The 18825-nt window shown below is 49.0% G+C and overlaps 13 non-coding genes and 4 pseudogenes across 13 annotated transcripts; 4 read left to right on the top strand and 13 right to left on the bottom strand.

Moving 5' to 3' along the window:
- The first annotated feature begins 617 nt into the window (after window positions 1–617).
- Window positions 618–781, top strand: LOC134998844 (U1 spliceosomal RNA). The gene has a single exon (XR_010201010.1). It is a non-coding gene; the product is annotated as a U1 spliceosomal RNA (small nuclear RNA).
- Window positions 782–933: 152 nt separating this feature from the next.
- Window positions 934–1096, top strand: LOC134999188 (U1 spliceosomal RNA). The gene has a single exon (XR_010201349.1). It is a non-coding gene; the product is annotated as a U1 spliceosomal RNA (small nuclear RNA).
- A 674-nt stretch (window positions 1097–1770) lies between these two features.
- On the top strand, window positions 1771–1934 carry LOC134998726 (U1 spliceosomal RNA). The gene has a single exon (XR_010200897.1). It is a non-coding gene; the product is annotated as a U1 spliceosomal RNA (small nuclear RNA).
- Window positions 1935–2086: 152 nt separating this feature from the next.
- Window positions 2087–2228, top strand: LOC134998382 (U1 spliceosomal RNA; annotated as a pseudogene).
- An 849-nt stretch (window positions 2229–3077) lies between these two features.
- Window positions 3078–3240, bottom strand: LOC134999135 (U1 spliceosomal RNA). Its single transcript, XR_010201297.1, has one exon. It is a non-coding gene; the product is annotated as a U1 spliceosomal RNA (small nuclear RNA).
- A 152-nt stretch (window positions 3241–3392) lies between these two features.
- On the bottom strand, window positions 3393–3556 carry LOC134999054 (U1 spliceosomal RNA). Its single transcript, XR_010201212.1, has one exon. It is a non-coding gene; the product is annotated as a U1 spliceosomal RNA (small nuclear RNA).
- A 698-nt stretch (window positions 3557–4254) lies between these two features.
- LOC134998595 (U1 spliceosomal RNA) lies at window positions 4255–4390 on the bottom strand (annotated as a pseudogene).
- A 152-nt stretch (window positions 4391–4542) lies between these two features.
- Window positions 4543–4706, bottom strand: LOC134998806 (U1 spliceosomal RNA). The gene has a single exon (XR_010200975.1). It is a non-coding gene; the product is annotated as a U1 spliceosomal RNA (small nuclear RNA).
- Window positions 4707–13878: 9172 nt separating this feature from the next.
- Window positions 13879–14042, bottom strand: LOC134998828 (U1 spliceosomal RNA). The gene has a single exon (XR_010200995.1). It is a non-coding gene; the product is annotated as a U1 spliceosomal RNA (small nuclear RNA).
- Window positions 14043–14712: 670 nt separating this feature from the next.
- LOC134998575 (U1 spliceosomal RNA) lies at window positions 14713–14875 on the bottom strand. Its single transcript, XR_010200777.1, has one exon. It is a non-coding gene; the product is annotated as a U1 spliceosomal RNA (small nuclear RNA).
- A 152-nt stretch (window positions 14876–15027) lies between these two features.
- On the bottom strand, window positions 15028–15191 carry LOC134999000 (U1 spliceosomal RNA). Its single transcript, XR_010201161.1, has one exon. It is a non-coding gene; the product is annotated as a U1 spliceosomal RNA (small nuclear RNA).
- A 670-nt stretch (window positions 15192–15861) lies between these two features.
- Window positions 15862–16024, bottom strand: LOC134998610 (U1 spliceosomal RNA). The gene has a single exon (XR_010200791.1). It is a non-coding gene; the product is annotated as a U1 spliceosomal RNA (small nuclear RNA).
- Window positions 16025–16176: 152 nt separating this feature from the next.
- Window positions 16177–16340, bottom strand: LOC134998956 (U1 spliceosomal RNA). Its single transcript, XR_010201117.1, has one exon. It is a non-coding gene; the product is annotated as a U1 spliceosomal RNA (small nuclear RNA).
- A 695-nt stretch (window positions 16341–17035) lies between these two features.
- On the bottom strand, window positions 17036–17177 carry LOC134998525 (U1 spliceosomal RNA; annotated as a pseudogene).
- Window positions 17178–17329: 152 nt separating this feature from the next.
- Window positions 17330–17493, bottom strand: LOC134998769 (U1 spliceosomal RNA). Its single transcript, XR_010200938.1, has one exon. It is a non-coding gene; the product is annotated as a U1 spliceosomal RNA (small nuclear RNA).
- Window positions 17494–18185: 692 nt separating this feature from the next.
- Window positions 18186–18327, bottom strand: LOC134998392 (U1 spliceosomal RNA; annotated as a pseudogene).
- Window positions 18328–18478: 151 nt separating this feature from the next.
- LOC134998782 (U1 spliceosomal RNA) lies at window positions 18479–18642 on the bottom strand. The gene has a single exon (XR_010200951.1). It is a non-coding gene; the product is annotated as a U1 spliceosomal RNA (small nuclear RNA).
- Window positions 18643–18825: the final 183 nt, after the last annotated feature.

The raw sequence follows: 18825 nt of genomic DNA, 5'->3' as shown, positions 1-18825 counted from the left end.
CTTCAGCCGCTCCCTTCTATACCCTTGTGCACTATCCTGACTTCTCCTCCCGTCTGCTTACTTTGTGCCTTCCAATGCACAATGCAAACTACAGGTAGTGCTGCAGGGCCCACACCCTTTTACTTGCCTTACAGAGCAGCTCTGGAGATGTTACAGTGCCCAGCTGCTGCAAGAAATCTGCTTGAATGCTTCAGGGGATGGGGCATGGCCAACATGAGCCCCACACCAAAGGAGGGTGGAGGTGTTTAATGCGAACTAGGGGTCATCCAAGCACCGCAAAAGGCCGCCATGCCCTGCACGCTCCTTTTCTCTTTTCATATGCAGATGAGGGTTGAAGCCAACTTTGACCCACTGCTTGGATGACATCACTGTATGCAAATCCGTCTTCTGCAGAACTTCCCCCAGGAATGCTTGCACTAGTTGTTGCATTTGGTTTGTTGTTTGGGGGTGCTTCAGTATTAGGCAGCCTTCTGCCCTCCCATGTTCATCTGAAAATATGTGTTCTCCCTGCAGTTGTTGTCCCCAGATGAGAGTTCCCTTGTGCTGCCTCAGTTGAATCTCCTTTACTTGACAGAGATGTGCATGAGCAGCGGCCCTCCCCAGCCCTATTCCAAATCATACTTATTTTGCATAGGAGATACCATGGTCATGAAGATTGTTCTCCCAGGGTGAGGTTCATTCATTGCATTTTGGGTATGCTGACCCCTGTGATTTCCCCAAATGTGGGAAACTTGACTGCATTATTTGTGGTAGTGGGGGACTGTGTTTGTGCTTTCCTCTGGTCAGCTCTGGTAAAAGTCAGATTTCTTTGTCTCAGATTTTCCTCTAGCCTTGTTCTTCTTTCGAGAGTTCCCTTGTGCTGCCTCAGTTGGATCTCCTTCAGTTTACAGGGGGGTACCCGAGCAGCGATCCTCCCCAGCTCTAGCCCAACTCCTACTTACCTGCCAGGTGAGATACTATGATCATGAAGGTGCTTCTCCCAGGGCAAGGCTCACCCATTGCACTCTGGGTGTGCTGCTCCTGCGATTTCCCCAAATGTGGGAAACTTGACTGCATAATTTGTGTTTCCCCTGGTCGGCTCTCGTATAATTCAGATCTCTTTGTCTCAGGTCTCTCTCCAGCCTAGTTTGCTGTCTGTTTCCACTTCTCTTTTCTTGAGCCGCTCCCTTCTATGCCCTTGCGCACTATCCTGACTTCTCCTCCTGTCCGCTTACTTTGTGCCTTCCAACGCACAATGCGAACTACAGGTAGTGCTGCAGGGCCCACACCCTTTTACTTGCCTTACAGAGCAGCTCTGGAGCTGTTACAGTGCCCAGCTGCTGCAAGAAATCAGCTTGAATGCTTCAGGGGCTGGGGCATGGCCAACATGAGCCCCACACCAAAGGAGGGTGGAGGTGTTTAATGCAAACTAGGGGTCAGCCAAGCGCCGCAAAAGGCCACCATGCCCTGCACGCCCCTTTTCTCTTTTCATATGCAGACGAGGGTTGAAGCCAACTTTGACCCACTGCTTGGATGACATCACCATATGCAAATCCATCTGCGGCAGGCCTTCCCCCAGGAATGCTTGCACTAGTTGTTGCATTTGGTTTGTTGTTTGGGGGTGCTTCAGTATTAGGCAGCCTTCTGCCCTCCCATGTTCATCTGAAAATATATGTTCTCCCTGCAGTTGTTGTCCCCAGATGAGAGTTCCCTTGTGCTGCCTCAGTTGAATCTCCTTTACTTGACAGAGATGTGCATGAGCAGCGGCCCTCCCCAGCCCTATTCCAAATCATACTTATTTTGCATAGGAGATACCATGGTCATGAAGATTTTTCTCCCAGGGTGAGGTTCATTCATTGCATTTTGGGTATGCTGACCCCTGTGATTTCCCCAAATGTGGGAAACTCAACTGCATTATTTGTGGTAGTGGGGGACTGTGTTTGTGCTTTCCTCTGGTCAGCTCTAGTAAAAGTCAGATTTCTTTGTCTCAGATTTTCCTCTAGCCTTGTTCTTCTTTCGAGAGTTCCCTTGTGCTGCCTTAGTTGGATCTCCTTCACTTTACAGGGGGGTACCCGAGCAGCGACCCTCCCCAGCTCTAGCCCAACTCCTACTTACCTGCCAGGTGAGATACTATGATCATGAAGGTGCTTCTCCCAGGGCAAGGCTCACCCATTGTACTCTGGGTGTGCTGCTCCTGCGATTTCCCCAAATGTGGGAAACTTGACTGCATAATTTGTGTTTCCCCTGGTCGGCTCTCGTATAATTGAGATCTCTTTGTCTCAGGTCTCTCTCCAGCCTAGTTTGCTGTCTGTTTCCACTTCTCTTTTCTTCAGCCGCTCCCTTCTATACCCTTGTGCACTATCCTGACTTCTCCTCCCGTCTGCTTACTTTGTGCCTTCCAATGCACAATGCAAACTACAGGTAGTGCTTCAGGGCCCACATCCTTTTACTTGCCTTACAGAGCAGCTCTGGAGCTGTTACAGTGCCCAGCTGCTGCAAGAAATCAGCTTGAATGCTTCAGGGGCTGGGGCATAGCCAACATCAGCCCCACACCGAAGGAGGGTGGAGGTGTTTAATGCAAACTAGGGGTCAGTCAAGCGCCGCAAAAGGCCACCATGCCCTGCACGCCCCTTTTCTGTTTTCATATGCAGACGAGGGTTGAAGCCAACTTTGACCCACTGCTTGGATGACATCACCATATGCAAATCCATCTGCGGCAGGCCTTCCCCAAGGAATGCTTGCACTAGTTGTTGCATTTGGTTTGTTGTTTGGGGGTGCTTCAGTATTAGGCAGCCTTCTGCTGCACCCTGCTTTGGTGTGGGGCTCATGTTGGCCATGCCCCATCCCCTGAAGCATTCAAGCAGATTTCTTGCAGCAGCTGGGCACTGTAACAGCTCCAGAGCTGCTCTGTAAGGCAAGTAAAAGGGTGTGGGCCCTGCAGCACTACCTGTAGTTTGCATTGTGCATTGGAAGGCACAAAGTAAGCAGACGGGAGGAGAAGTCAGGATAGTGCACAAGGGTATAGAAGGGAGCGGCTGAAGAAAAGAGAAGTGGAAACAGACAGCAAACTAGGCTGGAGAGAGACCTGAGACAAAGAGATCTGAATTATACGAGAGCCGACCAGGGGAAACACAAATTATGCAGTCAAGTTTCCCACATTTGGGGAAATCGCAGGGGCAGCACACCCAGAGTGCAATGGGTGAGCCTTGCCCTGGGAGAAGCACCTTCATGATCATAGTATCTCACCTGGCAGGTAAGTAGGAGTTGGGCTAGAGCTGGGGAGGGTCGCTGCTCGGGTTCCCCCCTGTGAAGTGAAGGAGATCCAACTGAGGCAGCACCAGGGAACTCTCGAAAGAAGAACAAGGCTAGAGGAAGATCTGAGACAAAGAAATCTGACTTTTACCAGAGCTGACCAGAGGAAAGCACAAACACAGTCTCCCGCTACCACAAATAATGCAGTCAAGTTTCCCACATTTGGGGAAATCACAGGGGTCAGCATACCCAAAATGCAATGAATGAACCTCACCCTGGGAGAAAAATCTTCATGACCATGGTATCTCCTATGCAAAATAAGTATGATTTGGAATAGGGCTGGGGAGGGCCGCTGCTCAGGCACATCTCTGTCAAGTAAAGGAGATTCAACTGAGGCAGCACAAGGGAACTCTCATCTTGGGACAACAACTGCAGGGAGAACATATATTTTCAGATGAACATGTGAGGGCAGAAGGCTGCCTAATACTGAAGCACCCCCAAACAACAAACCAAATGCAACAACTAGTGCAAGCATTCCTGGGGGAAGGCCTGCAGCAGATGGATTTGCATATGGTGATGTCATCCAAGCAGTGGGTCAAAGTTGGCTTCAACCCTCGTCTGCATATGAAAAGAGAAAAGGGGCGTGCAGGGCATGGCGGCCTTTTGCAGCGCTTGGATGACCCCTAGTTTGCATTACACACCTCCTCCCTCCTTCGGTGTGGGGCTCATGTTGGCTATGCCCCAGCCCCTGAAGCATTCAAGCTGATTTCTTGCAGCAGCTGGGCACTGTAACTGCTCCAGAGCTACTCTGTAAGGCAAGTAAAAGGGTGTGGGCCCTGCAGCACTACCTGTAGTTCGCATTGTGCGTTGGAAGGCACGAAGTAAGCAGACGGCAGAAGTCAGGATAGTGCGCAAGGGCATAGAAGGGAGCGGCTCAAGAAAAGAGAAGTGGAAACAGACAGCAAACTAGGCTGGAGAGAGACCTGAGACAAAGAGATCTGAATTATACGAGAGCCGACGAGGGGAAACACAAATAATGGAGTCAAGTTTCCCACATTTGGGGAAATCGCAGGAGCAGCACACCCAGAGTGCAATGGTTGAGCCTTGCCCTGGGAGAAGCACCTTCATGATCATAGTATCTCACCTGGCAGGTAAGTAGGAGTTGGGCTAGAGCTGGGGAGGGTCGCTGCTCGGGTTCCCCCCTGTGAAGTGAAGGAGATCCAACTGATGCAGCACCAGGGAACTCTCGAAAGAAGAACAAGGCTAGAGGAAGATCTGAGACAAAGAAATCTGACTTTTACCAGAGCTGACCAGAGGAAAGCACAAACACAGTCCCCCACTACCACAAATAATGCAGTCGAGTTTCCCACATTTGGGAAAATCACAGGGGCCAGCATACCCAGAATGCAATGAATGAACCTCACCCTGGGAGAACAATCTTCATGACCATGGTATCTCCTATGCAAAATAAGTATGATTTGGGATAGGGCTGATGAGGGCCGCTGCTCAGGCACATCTCTGTCAAGTAAAGGAGATTCAACTGAGGCAGCACAAGGGAACTCTCATCTGGGGACAACAACTGCAGGGAGACGACATCTTTTCAGATGAACATGGGAGGGCGGAAGGCTGCCTAATACTGAAGCACCATCAAATATCAAACCATGGCCCTCATTCCGAGTTGATCGCTCGCAATGCGATTTTAGCAGAGTTACACACGCTAAGCCGCCGCCTACTGGGAGTGAATCTTAGCTTATTGCGATTACAAACTACTTAGCAGTTTCAGAGTAGCTTCAGACTTACTCGGCATCTGCGATCAGTTCAGTGCTTGTCGTTCCTGGTTTGACGTCACAAACACTCCCAGAGTTCGCCCAGACACTCCCCCGTTTCTCCGGCCACTCCTGCGTTTTTTCCGGAAACTGTAGCGTTTTTTCCCACACGCCCATAAAACGGCCTGTTTCCGCCCAGTAACACCCATTTCCTGTCAATCACATTACGATCGCCGGAGCGAAGAAAAAGCCGTGAGTAAAAATACTTTCTTCATTGTAAAATTACTTGGCGCAGTCGCAGTGCGAATATTGCGCATGCGTACTAAGCAGAATTTCACTGCGATGCGATGAAATTTACAGAGCGAACGACTCGGAATGAGGGCCCATATGCAACAACTAGTACAAGCACTCCTGGGGGAAGGTCTGCAGCAGACGGATTTGCATACGGTGATGTTATCCAAGCAGTGGGCCAAAGTTGACTGGAACCCTCATCTGCATATGAAAAGAGAAAAGGGGCATGCAGGGCATGGCGGCCTTTTGCAGTGCTTGGATGACCCCTAGTTCGCATTAAACACCCCCACCCTCCTTTGGTGTGGGGCTCATGTTGGCCATGCCCCATCCCCTGATGCATTCAAGCTGATTTCTTGCAGCAGCTGGGCACTGTAACAGCTCCAGAGCTGTTCTGTAAGGCAAGTAAAAGGGTGTGGGCCCTGCAGCACCACCTGTTGTTCGCATTGTGCGTTGGAAGGCACAAATTAAGCAGACGGGAGGAGAAGTCAGGATAGTGCGCAAGGGCATTCTTTTCTCTTAGTCCGGGGGCAAGGCTTCAAAATGGGGTCTGCAACGGAGGAGACACAGGGGGCGTGGTCACTAGAGATGAGCGCCGGAAATTTTTCGGGTTTTGTGTTTTGGTTTTGGGTTCGGTTCCGCGGCCGTGTTTTGGGTTCGACCGCGTTTTGGCAAAACCTCACCGAATTTTTTTTGTCGGATTCGGGTGTGTTTTGGATTCGGGTGTTTTTTTCCAAAAAACCTAAAAAACAGCTTAAATCATAGAATTTGGCGGTCATTTTGATCCCAAAGTATTATTAACCTCAAAAACCATAATTTCCACTCATTTTCAGTCTATTCTGAATACCTCACACCTCACAATATTATTTTTAGTCCTAAAATTTGCACCGAGGTCGCTGTGTGAGTAAGATAAGCGACCCTAGTGGCCGACACAAACACCGGGCCCATCTAGGAGTGGCACTGCAGTGTCACGCAGGATGGCCCTTCCAAAAAACCCTCCCCAAACAGCACATGACGCAAAGAAAAAAAGAGGCGCAATGAGGTAGCTGTGTGAGTAAGATTAGCGACCCTAGTGGCCGACACAAACACCGGGCCCATCTAGGAGTGGCACTGCAGTGTCACGCAGGATGTCCCTTCCAAAAAACCCTCCCCAAACAGCACATGACGCAAAGAAAAAAAGAGGCGCAATGAGGTAGCTGTGTGAGTAAGATAAGCGACCCTAGTGGCCGACACAAACACCGGGCACATCTAGGAGTGGCACTGCAGTGTCACGCAGGATGTCCCTTCCAAAAAACCCTCCCCAAACAGCACATGACGCAAAGAAAAAGAAAAGAAAAAAGAGGTGCAAGATGGAATTGTCCTTGGGCCCTCCCACCCACCCTTATGTTGTATAAACAGGACATGCACACTTTAACCAACCCATCATTTCAGTGACAGGGTCTGCCACACGACTGTGACTGATATGACGGGTTGGTTTGGACCCCCACCAAAAAAGAAGCAATTAATCTCTCCTTGCACAAACTGGCTCTACAGAGGCAAGATGTCCACCTCATCATCATCCTCCGATATATCACCGTGTACATCCCCCTCCTCACAGATTATCAATTTGTCCCCACTGGAATCCACCATCTCAGCTCCCTGTGTACTTTGTGGAGGCAATTGCTGCTGGTCAATGTCTCCACGGAGGAATTGATTATAATTCATTTTAATGAACATCATCTTCTCCACATTTTCTGGATGTAACCTCGTACGCCGATTGCTGACAAGGTGAGCGGCGGCACTAAACACTCTTTCGGAGTACACACTTGTGGGAGGGCAACTTAGGTAGAATAAAGCCAGTTTGTGCAAGGGCCTCCAAATTGCCTCTTTTTCCGGCCAGTATAAGTACGGACTGTGTGACGTGCCTACTTGGATGCGGTCACTCATATAATCCTCCACCATTCTTTCAATGGGGAGAGAATCATATGCAGTGACAGTAGACGACATGTCCGTAATCGTTGTCAGGTCCTTCAGTCCGGACCAGATGTCAGCATCAGCAGTCGCTCCAGACTGCCCTGCATCACCGCCAGCGGGTGGGCTCGGAATTCTGAGCCTTTTCCTCGCACCCCCAGTTGCGGGAGAATGTGAAGGAGGAGATGTTGTTGACAGGTCGCGTTCCGCTTGACTTGACAATTTACTCGCCAGCAGGTGTTTGAACCCCAGCAGACTTGTGTCTGCCGGAAAGAGAGATCCAAGGTAGGCTTTAAATCTAGGATCGAGCACGGTGGCCAAAATGTAGTGCTCTGATTTCAACAGATTGACCACCCGTGAATCCTTGCTAAGCGAATTAAGGGCTCCATCCACAAGTCCCACATGCCTAGCGGAATCGCTCCGTGTTAGCTCCTCCTTCAATGTCTCCAGCTTCTTCTGCAAAAGCCTGATGAGGGGAATGACCTGACTCAGGCTGGCAGTGTATGAACTGACTTCACGTGTGGCAAGTTCAAAGGGCATCAGAACCTTGCACAACGTTGAAATCATTCTCCACTGCGCTTGAGACAGGTGCATCCCACCTCCTATATCGTGCTCAATTGTATAGGCTTGAATGGCCTTTTGCTGCTCCTCCAACCTCTGAAGCATATACAGGGTTGAATTCCACCTCGTTACCACTTCTTGCTTCAGATGATGGCAGGGCAGGTTCAGTAGTTTTTGGTGGTGCTCCAGTTTTCTGTACGTGGTGCCTGTATGCCGAAAGTGTCCCGCAATTCTTCTGGCCACCGACAGCATCTCTTGCACGCCCCTGTCGTTTTTTAAAAAATTCTGCACCACCAAATTCAAGGTATGTGCAAAACATGGGACGTGCTGGAATTGGCCCAGATTTAATGCACACACAATATTGCTGGCGTTGTCCGATGCCACAAATCCACAGGAGAGTCCAATTGGGGTAAGCCATTCCGCGATGATCTTCCTCAGTTGCCGTAAGAGGTTTTCAGCTGTGTGCGTATTCTGGAAACCGGTGATACAAAGCGTAGCCTGCCTAGGAAAGAGTTGGCGTTTGCGAGATGCTGCTACTGGTGCCGCTGCTGCTGTTCTTGCGGCGGGAGTCCATACATCTACCCAGTGGGCTGTCACAGTCATATAGTCCTGACCCTGCCCTGCTCCACTTGTCCACATGTCCGTGGTTAAGTGGACATTGGGTACAACTGCATTTTTTAGGACACTGGTGAGTCTTTTTCTGACGTCCGTGTACATTCTCGGTATCGCCTGCATAGAGAAGTGGAACCTAGATGGTATTTGGTAACGGGGGCACACTACCTCAAGAAATTGTCTAGTTCCCTGTGAACTAACGGCGGATACCGGACGCACGTCTAAAACCAACATAGTTGTCAAGGCCTCAGTTATCCGCTTTGCAACAGGATGACTGCTGTGATATTTCATCTTCCTCGCAAAGGACTGTTGGACAGTCAATTGCTTGGTGGAAGTAGTAAAAGTGTGCTTACGACTTCCCTTCTGGGATGACCATCGACTCCCAGCAGCAACAACAGCAGCGCCAGCAGCAGTAGGCGTTACACGCAAGGATGCATCGGAGGAATCCCAGGCAGGAGAGGACTCGTCAGAATTGCCAGTGACATTGCCTGCAGGACTATTGGCATTCCTGGGGAAGGAGGAAATTGACACTGAGGGAGTTGGTGGGTGGTTTGCGTGAGCTTGGTTACAAGAGGAAGGGATTTACTGGTCAGTGGACTGCTTCCGCTGTCACCCAAAGTTTTTGAACTTGTCACTGACTTATTATGAATGCGCTGCAGGTGACGTATAAGGGAGGATGTTCCGAGGTGGTTAACGTCCTTACCCCTACTTATTACAGCTTGACAAAGGGAACACACGGCTTGACACCTGTTGTCCGCATTTCTGGTGAAATACTTTCACACCGAAGAGCTGATTTTTTTGGTATTTTCACCAGGCATGTCAACGGCCATATTCCTACCACGGACAACAGGTGTCTCCCCGGGTGCCTGACTTAAACAAACCACCTCACCATCAGAATCCTCCTGGTCAATTTCCTCCCCAGCGCCAGCAACACCCATATCCTCCTCATCCTGGTGTACTTCAACACTGACATCTTCAATCTGACTATCAGGAACTGGACTGCGGGTGCTCCTTCCATCACTTGCAGGGGGCGTGCAAATGGTGGAAGGCGCATGCTCTTCACGTCCAGTGTTGGGAAGGTCAGGCATCGCAACCGACACAATTGGAGTCGGACTCTCCTTGTGGATTTGGGATTTCGAAGAACGCACAGTTCTTTACGGTGCTACTGCTTTTGCCAGCTTTAGTCTTTTCATTTTTCTAGCGAGAGGCTGAGTGCTTCCATCCTCATGTGAAGCTGAACCACTAGCCATGAACATAGGCCAGGGCCTCAGCCGTTCCTTGCCACTCCGTGTGGTAAATGGCATATTGGCAAGTTTACGCTTCTCCTCCGACAATTTTATTTTAGGTTTTGGAGTCCTTTTTTTACTGATATTTGGTGTTTTGGATTTGACATGCTCTGTACTATGACATTGGGCATCGGCCTTGGCAGACGACGTTGCTGGCATTTCATCGTCTCGGCCATGACTAGTGGCAGCAGCTTCAGCACGAGGTGGAAGTGGATCTTGATCTTTCCCTAATTTTGGAACCTCAACATTTTTGTTCTCCATATTTTAATAGGCACAACTAAAAGGCACCTCAGGTAAACAATGGAGATGGATGGATTGGATACTAGTATACAATTATGGACGGGCTGCCGAGTGCCGACACAGAGGTAGCCACAGCCGTGAACTACCGCACTGTACTGTGTCTGCTGCTAATATATAGACTGATTGATAAAGAGATAGTATACTCGTAACTAGTATGTATGTATAAAGAAAGAAAAAAAAACCACGGTTAGGTGGTATATACAATTATGGACGGGCTGCCGAGTGCCGACACAGAGGTAGCCACAGCCGTGAACTACCGCACTGTACTGTGTCTGCTGCTAATATAGACTGGTTGATAAAGAGATAGTATACTCGTAACTAGTATGTATGTATAAAGAAAGAAAAAAAACCACGGTTAGGTGGTATATACAATTATGGACGGGCTGCCGAGTGCCGACACAGAGGTAGCCACAGCCGTGAACTACCGCACTGTACTGTGTCTGCTGCTAATATAGACTGGTTGATAAAGAGATAGTATACTCGTAACTAGTATGACTATAAAGAAAGAAAAAAAAACCACGGTTAGGTGGTATATACAATTATGGACGGGCTGCCGAGTGCCGACACAGAGGTAGCCACAGCCGTGAACTACCGCACTGTACTGTGTCTGCTGCTAATATATAGACTGGTTGATAAAGAGATAGTATACTCGTAACTAGTATGTATGTATAAAGAAAGAAAAAAAAAACCACGGTTAGGTGGTATATACAATTATGGACGGGCTGCCGAGTGCCGACACAGAGGTAGCCACAGCCGTGAACTACCGCACTGTACTGTGTCTGCTGCTAATATAGACTGGTTGATAAAGAGATAGTATACTCGTAACTAGTATGTATGTATAAAGAAAGAAAAAAAAAACCACGGTTAGGTGGTATATACAATTATGGACGGGCTGCCGAGTGCCGACACAGAGGTAGCCACAGCCGTGAACTACCGCACTGTACTGTGTCTGCTGCTAATATAGACTGGTTGATAAAGAGATAGTATACTCGTAACTAGTATGACTATAAAGAAAGAAAAAAAAAACACGGTTAGGTGGTATATACAATTATGGACGGGCTGCCGAGTGCCGACACAGAGGTAGCCACAGCCGTGAACTACCGCACTGTACTGTGTCTGCTGCTAATATAGACTGGTTGATAAAGAGATAGTATACTACTAATATTATATATACTGGTGGTCAGGTCACTGGTCACTAGTCACACTGGCAGTGGCACTCCTGCAGCAAAAGTGTGCACTGTTTAATTTTAATATAATATTATGTACTCCTGGCTCCTGCTATAACCTATAACTGGCACTGCAGTGCTCCCCAGTCTCCCCCACAATTATAAGCTGTGTGAGCTGAGCACAGTCAGATATATATATACATTGATGCAGCACACTGGGCTGAGCAGTGCACACAGATATGGTATGTGACTGAGTCACTGTGTGTATCGTTTTTTTCAGGCAGAGAACGGATATATTAAATAAAACAAACAACTGCACTGTCTGGTGGTCACTGTGGTCGTCAGTCACTAAACTCTGCACTCTCTTCTACAGTATCACAGCCTCAGGTCAATCTCTCTCTCTCTCAACCCTAATCTAAATGGAGAGGACGCCAGCCACGTCCTCTCCCTATCAATCTCAATGCACGTGTGAAAATGGCGGCGACGCGCGGCTCCTTATATAGAATCCGAGTCTCGCGAGAATCCGACAGCGTCATGATGACGTTCGGGCGCGCTCGGGTTAACCGAGCAAGGCGGGAGGATCCGAGTCTGCTCGGACCCGTGAAAAAAACATGAAGTTCGTGCGGGTTCGGATTCAGAGAAACCGAACCCGCTCACCTCTAGTGGTCACAGCAGCTTTTCTCTACAGTCTGCACCAGCAGGAGCCTACACCATTTTTTATGATCACGCTGAACTGCAGTGCGACTGCAATTACAGCATGGTCAAGAAGGGAGGCGTCATGCTGGGTGGCCATGCCCTGTCACTGTGCAGGAGCCAGCACCGCTCACACACTAGTCCCCGGGTGCAGCCCCCAACCCCCGGGACACCCGGAGCAACAAAATGTAGATTCAGGCCACCAGGCCACGCCCCTACCTATGAAACCATGCCTCCTTTTTACCATTGCGCTGTTTATCTGCGCGCACTGCATTACAATCTCCCTCGCCACCTCTCTGGGTGTCACCAGTGATAGTGACACCTCTGCCATGCTTGTAGCAGCTGGTCCTAAGATCTACGCCTCAAGCCCTGAGTGTTTGCCCTTGTGACTTGTTGATCGTCATAGCGAAGCAGATGCTTACAGAAAACTGCAGGGGCTTAGATTGAAAATAAAAAAAATTGATGGGTATAAGGTAGAGAGGAGCGGGTTCGGTTCTCCGAGAACCGAATTCCCCACGAACTCCACGTGGTTTACACTGGTCCGAGGCAGGCTCGGTTGTTCCCGCCTGACTTGGAAAACCTGAACAAGGGAAAATGTCATCATCCCGCTGTCAGATTCTCGTGAGATTCGGATTCCATATAAAGAGCTGCGCGTTGCTGCCATTTTTACTCGTGCATTGAAGAGAGAGCGGAGAGGACGTGGCTATGTTCTCTCAGTGGAAATCTCAATATCAGTGCTCAGTATCAGTGGTTACTTATTGCTGCTCAGTAATACTAGTAGTGTGTCTCTCCTGCTCAGTGTCAGTTCTCAGTAGTATCCTCATCAGTGCTCAGTATCACTGCTCATTGTCTTGTGCTGCATTGTGGTGCTCAGCATACTACAGTACATTACTAATAGTCCAGTGCTGCATCTTGCTGCTCAGTGTCAGTTCTAGTATCCTCATCAGTGCTCACTATCACTGCTCATTGCATTGTGGTGTTCTGTATACTACAGTAACATAGTAATATAGTATATATAGAGGAGCGGGTTCGGTTCTCCGAGAACCGAATTCCCCACGAACTCCACGTGGTTTACACTGGTCCGAGGCAGGCTCGGTTGTTCCCGCCTGACTCGGAAAACCTGAACAAGGGAAAATGTCATCATCCCGCTGTCGGATTCTCGCGAGATTCGGATTCCATATAAAGAGCTGCGCGTTGCCGCCATTTTTACTCGTGCATTGAAGAGAGAGCGGAGAGGACGTGGCTATGTTCTCTCAGTGGAAATCTCAATATCAGTGCTCAGTATCAGTGGTTACTTATTGCTGCTCAGTAATACTAGTAGTGTGTCTCTCCTGCTCAGTGTCAGTTCTCAGTAGTATCCTCATCAGTGCTCAGTATCACTGCTCATTGTCTTGTGCTGCATTGTGGTGCTCAGCATACTACAGTACATTACTAATAGTCCAGTGCTGCATCTTGCTGCTCAGTGTCAGTTCTAGTATCCTCATCAGTGCTCACTATCACTGCTCATTACATTGTGGTGTTCTGTATACTACAGTAACATAGTAATATAGTAACATATAGTAACATAGTTTTTGAGGTTGAATAGAGGCAAATTGCCCATCGTGTTCAACCTGTTTTAAGTTGTGATGATTCTACATACTTGCTGAATAATGTTTTATGACTAGTTAGCTACTATAACTCATGTTACCCCCGGATTAACCATGTTGATATTTTAAGTATTATAACCTTGGATAGCTTTTTCATTCAGAAATGTATCCATTCCTTTTTTAAATCCAATTACAGAGTCCGCCATTACCACCTTCCCTGGCAGGGAATTCCACATCCTGATTGCCCTAACAGTGAAGATCATAGTATCTCACCTGGCAGGTAAGTAGGAGTTGGGCTAGAGCTGTGGAGGATTGCTGCTCGGGCACCCCCTGTCAAGTGAAGGAGATCCAACTGAGGCAGCACAAGGGAACTCTCGAAAGAAGAACAAGGCTAGAGGAAGATCTGAGACAAAGAAATCTGACTTTTACCAGAGCTGACCAGGGGAAAGCACAAACACAGTCCCCCACTACCACAAATAATGCAGTCGAGTTTCCCACATTTGGGGAAATCACAGGGGTCAGCATACCCAGAGTGCAATGAATGAACCTCACCCTGGGAGAACAATTTTCATGACCATGGTATCTCCTATGCAAAATAAGTATGATTTGGGATAGGGCTGGGGAGGGCCGCTGCTCAGGCACATCTCTGTCAAGTAAAGGAGATTCAACTGAGGCAGCACAAGGGAACTCTCATCTGGGGACAACAACTGCAGGGAGAACACATATTTTCAGATGAACATGGGAGGGCAGAAGGCTGCCTAATACTGAAGCACCCCCAAACAACAAACCAAATGCAACTACTAATGCAAGCATTCCTGGGGGAAGGCCTGCAGCAGACGGATTTGCATATGGTGATGTCATCCAAGCAGTGGGTCAAAGTTGGCTTCAACCCTCGTCTGCATATGAAAATAAAAAAGGGGTGTGCAGGGCATGGCGGCCTTTTGCGGCGCTTGGATGACCCCTAGTTCGCATTAAACACCTCCACCCTCCTTCGGTGTGGGGCTCATGTTGGCTATGCCCCAGCCCCTGAAGCATTCAAGCTGATTTCTTGCAGCAGCTGGGCACTGTAACAGCTCCAGAGCTGCTCTGTAAAGCAAGTAAAAGGGTGTGGGCCCTGCAGCACTACCTGTAGTTTGCATTGTGCGTTGGAAGGCACAAAGTAAGCAGACGGGGAAGTCAGGATAGTGCACAAGGGCATAGAAGGGAGCGGCTCAAGAAAAGAGAAGTGGAAACAGACAGCAAACTAGGCTGGAGAGAGACCTGAGACAAAGAGATCTGAATTATACGAGAGCCGACCAGAGGAAACACAAATTATGTAATCAAGTGTCCCACATTTGGGGAAATCGTAGGAGCAGCACACCCAGAGTGCATTGGGTGAGCCTTGCCCTGGGAGAAGCACCTTCCTGATCATAGTATCTCACCTGGCAGGTAAGTAGGAGTTGGGCTAGAGCTGGGGAGGGTCGCTGTACGGGCACCCCCCTGTCAAGTGAAGGAGATCCAACTGAGGCAGCACAAGGAAACTCTCGAAAAAAGAACAAGGCTAGATGAAGATCTGAGACATAGAAATCTGACTTTTACCAGAGCTGACCAGAGGAAAGCACAAACACAGTCCCCCACTACAACAAATAATGCAGTCGAGTTTCCCACATTTGGGGAAATCACAAGGGTCAGCATACCCAGAATGCAATGAATGAACCTCACCCTGGGAGATCAATCTTCATGATAATGGTATCTCCTATGCAAAATAAGTATGATTTGGGATAGGGCTGGGGAGGGCCGCTGCTCAGGCACATCTCTGTCAAGTAAAGGAGATTCAACTGAGGCAGCACAAGGGAACTCTCATCTGGGGACAACAACTGCAGGGAGAACACATATTTTCAGATGAACATGGGAGGGCAGAAGGCTGCCTAATACTGAAGCACCCCCAAACAACAAACCAAATGCAACTACTAATGCAAGCATTCCTGGGGGAAGGCCTGCAGCAGACGGATTTGCATATGGTGATGTCATCCAAGCAGTGGGTCAAAGTTGGCTTCAACCCTCGTCTGCATATGAAAATAAAAAAGGGGTGTGCAGGGCATGGCGGCCTTTTGCGGCGCTTGGATGACCCCTAGTTCGCATTAAACACCTCCACCCTCCTTCGGTGTGGGGCTCATGTTGGCTATGCCCCAGCCCCTGAAGCATTCAAGCTGATTTCTTGCAGCAGCTGGGCACTGTAACAGCTCCAGAGCTGCTCTGTAAAGCAAGTAAAAGGGTGTGGGCCCTGCAGCACTACCTGTAGTTTGCATTGTGCGTTGGAAGGCACAAAGTAAGCAGACGGGGAAGTCAGGATAGTGCACAAGGGCATAGAAGGGAGCGGCTCAAGAAAAGAGAAGTGGAAACAGACAGCAAACTAGGCTGGAGAGAGACCTGAGACAAAGAGATCTGAATTATACGAGAGCCGACCAGAGGAAACACAAATTATGTAATCAAGTGTCCCACATTTGGGGAAATCGTAGGAGCAGCACACCCAGAGTGCATTGGGTGAGCCTTGCCCTGGGAGAAGCACATTCCTGATCATAGTATCTCACCTGGCAGGTAAGTAGGAGTTGGGCTAGAGCTGGGGAGGGTCGCTGTACGGGCACCCCTCTGTCAAGTGAAGGAGATCCAACTGAGGCAGCACAAGGAAACTCTCGAAAAAAGAACAAGGCTAGATGAAGATCTGAGACATAGAAATCTGACTTTTACCAGAGCTGACCAGAGGAAAGCACAAACACAGTCCCCCACTACAACAAATAATGCAGTCGAGTTTCCCACATTTGGGGAAATCACAGGGGTCAGCATACCCAGAATGCAATGAATGAACCTCACCCTGGGAAATCAATCTTCATGATAATGGTATCTCCTATGCAAAATAAGTATGATTTGGGATAGGGCTGGGGAGGGCCGCTGCTCAGGCACATCTCTGTCAAGTAAAGGAGATTCAACTGAGGCAGCACAAGGGAACTCTCATCTGGGGACAACAACTGCAGGGAGAACACATATTTTCAGATGAAAATGGGAGAGCAGAAGGCTGCCTAATACTGAAGCACCCCCAAACAACAAACCAAACGCAACAACTAGTACAAGCATTCCTGGGAAAAGGTCTGCAGAAGACGGATTTGCATACGGTGATGTCATCCAAGCAGTGGGCCAAAGTTGGCTGGAACCCTCATCTGCATATGAAAAGTGAAAAGGGGTATGCAGGGCATGGCGGCCTTTTGCGGTGCTTGGATGACCCTTAGTTTGCATTAAACACCTCCACCCTCCGTCGGTGTGGGGCTCATGTTGGCTATGCCCCAGCCCCTGAAGCATTCAAGCTGATTTCTTGCAGCAGCTGGGCACTGTAACAGCTCCAGAGCTGCTCTGTAAGGCAAGTAAAAGGGTGTGGGCCCTGCAGCACTACCTGTAGATTGCATTGTGCATTGGAAGGCACAAAGTAAGCAGACAGGAGGAGATGTCAGGATAGTCCACAAGGGTATTGAAGGGAGGGGCTTAAGAAAAAAGAAGTGGAAACAGACAGCAAACTAGGCTGGAGAGAGACCTGAGACAAAGAGATCTGAATTATATGAGAGCCGACCAGGGGAAACACAAATTATGCAGTCAAGTTTCCCACATTTGGGGAAATCGCAGGGGCAGCACACCCAGAGTGCATTGGGTGAGCCTTGCCCTGGGAGAAGCACCTACATGATCATAGTATCTCACCTGGCAGGTAAGTAGGAGTTGGGCTAGAGCTGGGGAGGGTCGCTGCTCGGGCACCCCCCTGTCAAGTGAAGGAGATCCAACTGAGGCAGCACAAGGGAACTCTCGAAAGAAGAACAAGGCTAGAGGAAGATCTGAGACAAAGAAATCTGACTTTTACCAGAGCTGACCAGAGGAAAGCACAAACACAGTCCCCCACTACCACAAATAATGCAGTTGAGTTTCCCACATTTGGGGAAATCACAGGGGTCAGCATACCCAGAATGCAATGAATGAACCTAACCCTGGGAGAACAATCTTCATGACCATGGTATCTCCTATGCAAAATAAGTATGATTTGGGATAGGGCTGGGGAGGGCCGCTGCTCAGGCACATCTCTGTCAAGTAAAGGAGATTCAACTGAGGCAGCACAAGGGAACTCTCATCTGGGGACAACAACTGCAGGGAGAACACATATTTTCAGATGAACATGGGAGGGCAGAAGGCTACCTAATACTGAAGCACCCCCAAACAACAAACCAAATGCAACAACTAGTAAAAGCATTCCTGGGAGAAGGTCTGCAGAAGACGGATTTGCATACGGTGATGTCATCCAAGCAGTGGGCCAAAGTTGGCTGGAACCCTCATCTGCATATGAAAAGAGAAAAGGGTTATGCAGGGCATGGCGGCCTTTTGCGGCGCTTGGATGACCCCTAGTTCGCATTAAACACCTCCATTCTCCTTCGGTGTGGGGCTCATGTTGGCTATGCCCCAGCCCCTGAAGTATTCAAGCTGATTTCTTGCAGCAGCTGGGCACTGTAACAGCTCCAGAGCTGCTCTGTAAGGCAAGTAAAAGGGTGTGGGCCCTGCAGCACTACCTGTAGTTCGCATTGTGCGTTGGAAGGCACAAAGTAAGCAGACGGGAGAAGTCAGGATAGTGCGCAAGGGCATAGAAGGGAGCGGCTCAAGAAAAGAGAAGTGGAAACAGGCAGCAAACTAGGCTGGAGAGAGACCTGAGACAAAGAGATCTAAATTATACGAGAGCCGACCAGGGGAAACACAAATTATGCAGTCAAGTGTCCCACATTTGGGGAAATCGCAGGAGCAGCACACCCAGAGTGCAATGGGTGAGCCTTGCCCTGGGAGAAGCACCTTCATGATCATAGTATCTCACCTGGCAGGTAAGTAGGAGTTGGGCTAGAGCTGGGGAGGGTTGCTGCTCGGGTACCCCCCTGTCAAGTGAAGGAGATCCAACTGAGGCAGCACAAGGGAACTCTCAAAGAAGAACAAGGCTAGAGGAAAATCTGAGACAAAGAAATCTGACTTTTACCAGAGCTGACCAGAGGAAAGCACAAACACAGTCCCCCACTACCACAAATAATGCAGTCGAGTTTCCCACATTTGGGGAAATCACAGGGGTCAGCATACCCAAAATGCAATGAATGAACCTCACCCTCGGAGAACAATCTTCATGACCATGGTATCTCCTATGCAAAATAAGTATGATTTGGGATAGGGCTGGAGAGGGCCGCTGCTCAGGCACATCTCTGTCAAGTAAAGGAGATTCAACTGAGGCAGCACAAGGATACTCCCATCTGGGGACAACAACTGCAGGGAGAACACATATTTTCAGATGAACATGGGAGGGCAGAAGGCTGCCTAATACTGAAGCACCCCCAAACAACAA

The sequence above is a fragment of the Pseudophryne corroboree genome, unplaced genomic scaffold, assembly GCF_028390025.1.
Source record: "Pseudophryne corroboree isolate aPseCor3 unplaced genomic scaffold, aPseCor3.hap2 scaffold_149, whole genome shotgun sequence".
Taxonomy (NCBI): domain Eukaryota; kingdom Metazoa; phylum Chordata; class Amphibia; order Anura; family Myobatrachidae; genus Pseudophryne; species Pseudophryne corroboree.
The sequence above is the reverse complement of the archived record's forward strand: the minus strand, read 5'-3'. Positions and strand labels throughout refer to the sequence as shown.